At 35.6% G+C, this 7,811-nt stretch overlaps 1 pseudogene; it reads left to right on the top strand.

Annotated features, from left to right (window-relative positions):
• Positions 1-340: 340 nt before the first annotated feature.
• The window catches only part of LOC103656475, a 42,579-nt pseudogene continuing 35,108 nt past the window's right edge, over positions 341-7,811 (top strand).

Below are 7,811 nucleotides of genomic sequence, written 5' to 3'. Positions count from 1 at the left end.
GCAGAGCGCAAAGGGGGTGGGAGGCTGGTGTAAGTGGTTTAGGTTTCCACTTTTGGTGCTGTGCTACTCACTGAAGTCAGTCCATGCTGATGGGCTGGGGGAGGAAAATGGTTCCCACCCTCTCCCTCATCCCCAGAGAGGAGAGTTTACAACCACCACTATCTGGAAGCCCTCACAGAAGAGGAAATTATTTCCCCTCATATGTCTGAGGTGTCCCTCAGATCCCTGCCTTCACCCCGTCTGTGTCTGGGCCATCTGCTCACTCAGCAGTGCAGTGCACCTCTGTTTTAGCTGAGGCAGACTGACTGAGTATCAAAACCCCAAAGTTAAGGGACCTGGCATGGAGGAGATTTGTGCTGGTCCTCTGCGGGAGGATCTTACAACTCTGAGGCTGGTGCAGGTTTGTCCCAGAAGGGCAGTGGCATCAATGTGCAGGAACATGGAGTTTAGAATAAAGCACAGCAAAAAGCTGGAGTCTAGGTTAGTTGCCCTCAGCAGGTGTCTCTGCCCCTATGCTAAGGGACTGGGCAGTGGAATGGCACCCATCGACTCTTTTGTCCCTGGAAAGGCAATGTCACCTCTCCCAGCTGCACTCCAAGGCGGGAGAACCATCTCTCTCAGTGCATCCCAGGGGATCCTCAGACCCAGCACCTGCTCCCACTCCTCTGCCCTCCTTTTCCATAGGAGCTCCACAGTGCCCGCAGGGCTCAACACCAACTGTACCATGGACCTCCAAAACTACAGTCTCTGAGTTCTGCTGGTCGTAAAAACTCACGATAATCAGCCCCTCTCATTTTCTCAGTAGATGGCTTTGAGAAAGTGTTTTCCTTGTATGATCCCCTATGAACTGCACTCTCTCTCTCTCTTCTCTCTGTGATCAGGGCTCCCTTCCCTCTGCAGCATCCATGATCCTTTTCTCTCCTAAATCGTGTCTCTGCACCTCCTAACTTCCACAGTGTGGGCTCTTCTCTTCCACTAGTTGTGTAGTTTGTTCTCTCAGTCCTCAGATTGATTTCTTTGGTGTTCAGAATGACGATATTTATCTAGCAGGGATGAGGCAAGCGTAGGGTCCCCCTACTACTCTGCCATCTTCACTCCCCCTCCTTCCATATATACTTCTGCTCTTTGGAAGACACTATATGGGAAACAAAAAGACAAGTTTGAGAGTTAAGGACTTGGAGAAATATTTGCAAATTATTGGTCTGATTAAGAATTTTTATTCACTTTATACATATTGTAAAAAATTCTTCAAAACTCAATTATAAGATAACAAAATACCCAAATATTTTTAAAAGCACAAAGATTTGAATAGGCACTTTACCAAAGGAGATACATAAATGGCAAATAACCATAGGAAAAGATACCTAATATCATGAGTTATTAGCAAAATACAAATTAAACCAAATTAAGAAAACAGTATACACTTACACACCAATTAGAATAACTTTAGCTAAAATATGAACTTTTAGTAGTCATGTGGAGGAACTGGAACTCTAAAACCTGGTCATGACAATGTAAAATGTTATTACTTTGGAATCCCCAGTTTCTTAAAATGTAAACAGACACCTCTCGCATGATCCTGTCATTGCATTCCTAAGCATTTATCCAAGGGAAAAGAAAGTGTGAGTCTACACAGAGATGTCTACACAATGTGCATAGCATCTTTATTTGTAATAACCAAAATTGTTTATCTACAGGTTAGTGGATAAGCAAACTGTCCTATGGCAACGTAGTGTTATACTACTCAGCAATACACAAATGCACTATTGATATATAGTACAATATTGATGAGTCTCAAACTAATTATGCTGAGTGGAAAAAGCCAGACAAAAATAAGTCTATACTGTATTGTTTTAATTATATAAAGTTCTAGAAAATGCGAACTAAACCATAGGGACAGACCACAGATCAGTGGTGTCTCAGGCAGGGGTTCCAGGAGTGGTAAAAAGGAGGCATGATAAAATGGCACAAAGAAAATTCGAAGGTGATGCATATGCTTGGTATCTTCATTATGGTGATAGTTTCATTGGTGTGTCACATGTCAAAACATCAAATTGTACACTTTAGATATGTGCAGGTCTTGCATGCCAAGCATACCTCAATTATAGAATTAAGTTAAATTTAAAAATGCAGAAAGAAAAACCTCCCTTTTCTGATTATTTGACTGATTGAGAAACCAATAACTCAGTAGTCCAATCTGCGGGATTTCACTTTTAAGAAGTAATGACTATTTCAGAATGTTTTCTTTCCTCTACATTTTTCCCAGCATGTCACTTGTATTTAATTATTTTAATAGCTATGAATTTGTCTGAAATTGCTTTGGAAAGGAAATAAATTGGTTTCAAAAGCAACCAGTGATTCATTATCAGGTGGTGACTTAGTAGCTGATAATTCTTTTAAAATGCTGGCTGAAATAGTGATGTCAAGTTATTAAAGTTTGCGCTTTTAAAATGTTAACCTTTATAATCACTATCTGAACTGCACTTTTGTTGAGTGCCATAACACCAGATATTTTTATTGTCTCAACCTATAAAACAGATAATCTGCTCTTGTGATGCCTGAAAATAGACTCTACTGGTTAACTGTTTTCTTCTCTTAAAAGATTTATTTATTTATTTATTTATTTATTTATTTATGAGCGAGAAAGTGGGGTGGGGGTAGCAGAGGGAGAGGGAGAGAGAGAATCTCAAGCAAACTTCTTGCTGAACACAGAGCTTGAGGTGGGGCTCCATCTCATGACCCTGAGATCATGACCTGAGCTGAAATCAAGAGATGGACACTCAACTAGGAGAGTTGAGTTGAGTTAACCTGGTGCCCCAGGTTAACTGGTTTTTGTCTGGTAGCTTTCCCCAAGGACCTGTGTTATTTTATTTTGCTCGTTTAGGGGAGGGGAATGGATTATTTCATTTGCCATCACTATTTTCTCTGTATATCTGTATCTTTGTTCATTGTCTATCTGGAACCAGATGTTGTGCTACTACTGCAGCATCAGGGAAGGGGTTGTGATGAATTGGAAGAGGTACCTGTATTCCACTTTCCAAGCAAACCACCTGCCATGCCATGCACTGACACAGCAAGTGCTGAAGCAGTTGGTGGACACTTCATAGATGTATTTCCTTGAGTTGCTATTTTGTCAAAATAAATGAGTAACTCTGTGCCCTATCCAACTTCTGTTTGAGTGATAAACATTTTAGAGAATTGGAAATACTGTGTTGAAATTGTTACAGCTAAAGCTGATGCTTCAGTGTTGGAGCAGTCTTGTTTGCAAATGTGACACAGCATCAAATGATAAGGATCCTTCCACATGTGGAGATTGATGTGATAGATCCACAATCCTATACTTTCCGTGACTTTTGCATTAATTGGAACTGTCTCTAGGTCAATCCCAATCCTCTCTAGTTAATCATCATCCTAATTAATTCCTCCTAAATAGAGGTATCAACAAATGAAAAGCTGAATTGGACTGCAGCGTTCACAATAGAAATTCTATGAACCTGTCTGAAATTATTTTGCAGTCCAAACTGAATGAATTGCTTTTCTAATTGTCAACTCTTTTCTAGGTTATCACTACATTCAAGCACTGCTCTGGTGGTAACTTTTAGTTTTTCTTTTTTAACCTGTTGGCTAAGCTGTTGGAATGGCATATGGAATGACATCTAAATTCGCCATTAAATTGGATAACTTCAATGATTTACTATACAATTCCATATCAGGGACAACAATATAAATGGAGAAAGAAGTGATATTTATTAGAGCAATAAAATTTATTTAATAGCAGTGACAGATCCCACAAGTAATAAGTTTGCCATATGTGTGAATTAAATCATATGTAACTATTCCTTTTACCCCATCTTCTATCACACTAGTTGGCAGAGTCCTTAGTATCTAAAACTAATTCCTCCTGTGATTATTTTAATATTCATCCTGCATTATTTCTCCCATGTCTACACCCTACTAAACACTCTCAAATCACGACTTTTTAATCACCTTTTAATCAACCTTTTAATTTGAAAATATTTAATTGTCCTGTTGTTGTATAGTGGTTTAAGTTCCACAAAAAACAAAACAAACAAACAAACAAAAAACATAACAGTGTTGGCTTTTTGGCAGGGAATTTTCTACATATGATAGACAATTTCTTATTCTTTTTTCTTAAAAACATAAAAATTATATGTATATAAACACTATGTAATTACTTCACTGATGAATTTGACAAAGCTTAGTGATAGTTGATGTGCAGAAGTTTCAAAAAAGAATTTTGTATGAATCATTGAAATTCTTTTTGTCCATTATTCAAAAAGGCTTTTTCTGACTATCTGATCAAAAAGAAGTTTTCTCAATGTTATAACATACTTCCTTATTTATTTTATTTACAGAAATTCTCACAATCTCTTTTCTTATAATGTATCCACTTAGTTTATCTGTCTCCTCTTCTAGAAAGGGTAAACTTTATTTTTAAGGGATAAATACTTTCTCTTTTAAATTCACACTATAAACCCAGTTCAAACTCTATAACCAGAACATCTTTATTATTGAATGAATTACTAAATAATTTGATTTGGTTTATAATCTTTCTTCCTGTAAGTATTTTAGACTTTAGTGATATAGATATATCTATATCGATATCGATATCGATATAGATATAGATATATGTTGGTTGCCATTCTGTTAGACTATTATTATTTATTTCATCATAAATGTGCCATTAAATCCATCTTCTGGGTATGAAATCCACTTATGTAGAGAAAAAAATGTCATTGAGATATTGCATATTAGTTATGGATATGTGAGTGATGATAATGGTATTGAAAATTAACATAAAATAGAGAAATACATATGAAGTTGACTATTTAAAGAAGTAATATTTTAATTGAAGTATGTATGATTAGATGATTTTCTAATTTTATAGGAGAAAAAATAAAAGGTTACCTGGTAGACCAGAACTTTCTGGCAAATGCAATATATAATTGTATTCTTAAACATCACACAACGCCTTTCTTGCCTCATTATTCATCTTTTTATTCTCCAAAAAATTATCAGGAAAATGTCCTATCATTATGTGAAGATATTATGGTAAGCAATAATGAGACAATCTATGCTTTTAGAGAGGAAATAGTAAAGTACTGATTACTCATTTAATCATAACTACATTATGTTTGATAAATAATTATAATAATATGAAAGTATAAAAAGAGACCCTGACTTTTTTATAAAATCTGAAAAGTTAGTATATTTTAGGTATATTTAGCCATCCTTTTTTCACATGATCGTCTGTTTTCTCTTCTCACAGACATCACAATTTCTCAAAAATTATCATCATAATTAGTATCATTGGATAAAAGTTTTTGACAATATATATATTTTTTTACATTTCTTTTTTTTTGCCATTTTATTTATTTATTTATTTATTTATTTATTTATTTATTTAATGATTTTTTATTATATTATGTTAGTCACCATACAGTACATCCCCGGTTTCCGATGTAAGGCTCGATGATTCATTAGTTGTGTATAACACCCAGTGCACCATGCAATACGTGCCCTCCTTACTACCCATCACCGGCCTACCCATTCCCCACCCCTCCCCTCTGAAGTCCTCAGTTTGTTTCTCATAGTCCATAGTCTCTCATGTTTCATTCCCCCTTCTGATTACCCCCTTTCTTTATCCCTTTCTTCCCCTACCGATCATCCTAGTTCTTATGTTCCATAGATGAGAGAAATCATATGATAGTTGTCTTTCTCTGCTTGACTTATTTCACTTAGCATTATCTCCTCCAGTGCTGTCCATGTTGTAGCAAATGTTGAGAACTCGTTCTTTCTGATAGCTGAGTAATATTCCATTGTATATATGGACCACAACTTCTTAATCCAGTCATCTGTTGAAGGGCATCTCGGCTCCTTCCACAATTTAGCTATTGTGGACATTGCTGCTATGAACATTGTGGTGCATATGGCCCTTCTCTTCACTACGTCTGTATCTTTGGGGTAAATACCCAGTAGTGCAATGGCTGGATCATAGGGTAGCTCAATTTTTAACTTTTTAAGGGACCTCCACACTGTTTTCCAGAGTGGCTGTACCAACTTGCATTCCCACCAACAATGTAGGAGGGATCCCCTTTCTCCACATCCTCTCCAACAATTGTTGTTTCTTGCCTTGACAATATATATTTTATGTATGAAAGCCCATCTTCTTTTTTTTTTTAATGATTTTTTAATATATTATGTTAGTCACCATACAGTACATCCCCGGTTTCCGATGTAAGTGAAAGCCCATCTTCTAAGCAAAATACAGAGGACCCAGCCTTGCAAGTCGTAGGTGATAAAAAGACCTGGACAAGTATCTGATATTATAGATAATAACATATGGCCAAGCATACATTACTATAAAGAGAAACAACATTAATTAGTTCCAATTTCTACAGCACACCACCAGTATTATCCCCACTTCCACTCAAAACATACGCTTGTTTTGAAAGGAATTGTCTTTAGAAATCCATCTTTTTAATAGAAGTAAAGAACAAAAATTGATAGATATAGAGGAGAAAGCCAAATACAAGAAAATAATAGTTCAAATTGTCCAAACAGTAGTTCAAAATAAAATATGGCATGATTTTTGCAACATGAGGGAAGACAATAGTTTTCAATCTAGAACTCATAACAGAGAAATTGTGTTGTTGGAATCAAGAGAGACAAAAGTAATCTGAGGGCATTTTTGGCTCTATAACAAAAAATAATTTACAAATTTATGAAAATATGTACCTCATTTATTGGTTTTTAACTTATAGAACTTTTAGAGGTATTGTACCTCAAAAGTATAGTACTAAATGGGATAAATATTAGAAGGGGAAAATTTGTGATAGGGTGGGAAGATGGAGGTAAATGGCAGAGCTTCTAAGATGGTCATATTACATAATGAGAAGCCAAGAGATATTGTTAGGCTAATGAAATAAGAATTAGAGATTTACATATGTAGTATATGTATATAAAGTATATAGCACAAATATACCAAATTTGAAGTTGGGGCATGAAACTTTGTGATGAAAGAATTTGTATGGGCATAAGCTCTTCTTTTGTTCACTAAAGTTAATAAATCAGTAACATTTTGCATTTATGTATTATTTAGAGTTATAGAAGCTAAAAATGAAAAATCTGAAATATAAAACAAAAGTTATTGTTTCTGGAAGTTAAATGAGAGTAAGCAGCAGACTCAGGGCAAGCAGGATGTTATTATTTATTATACAACCTTCTGTAGGAACTAATGCAACCTAAATCCACACACACATATTTTTTTTAGAGTAGTATAATTAATTTGACAATAACTGAAATGTTCAATGTTGGCATTAATATTAAATTATATATATTTTAAATTTTTAACTTAAATTCAATTAATTATTATTGGTTTCAGAGGTACAGGCCTGTGATTCATCAGTCTTGTATAATACCCAGTGCTCATTATATCACATGCCCTCCTTAATGTCCATCACCGAGTTACCCCATCCCTCATCTCCTTCCCCTCCAGCAACCCTCAGTTTGTTTCCTATTATTAAGAATCTCGTATGGTTTGTCTCCCTTAGTTTCATCTCATTTTATTTTTTCCTCTCTTCCCCTATGATCCTCTGTTTTGTGTCTTAAATTCCACATATCAGTGAGAGCATATGATAGTTGTCTTTCTCTGATTGGCTTACTTCACTTAGCATAATACCGTCTGGTTCCATCCACGTCATTGCAAATGGCAAGATTTCATTTTTTGATGGCTATGTAATATTCCATTGTATATATATACACCACATCTTCTTTATCCATTCATCTGT

This window comes from Ursus maritimus, unplaced genomic scaffold (genome assembly GCF_017311325.1).
Source record: "Ursus maritimus isolate PB19 unplaced genomic scaffold, ASM1731132v1 scaffold_5, whole genome shotgun sequence".
NCBI lineage: Eukaryota > Metazoa > Chordata > Mammalia > Carnivora > Ursidae > Ursus > Ursus maritimus.
This window is presented reverse-complemented; position numbering and strand designations above follow the sequence as displayed.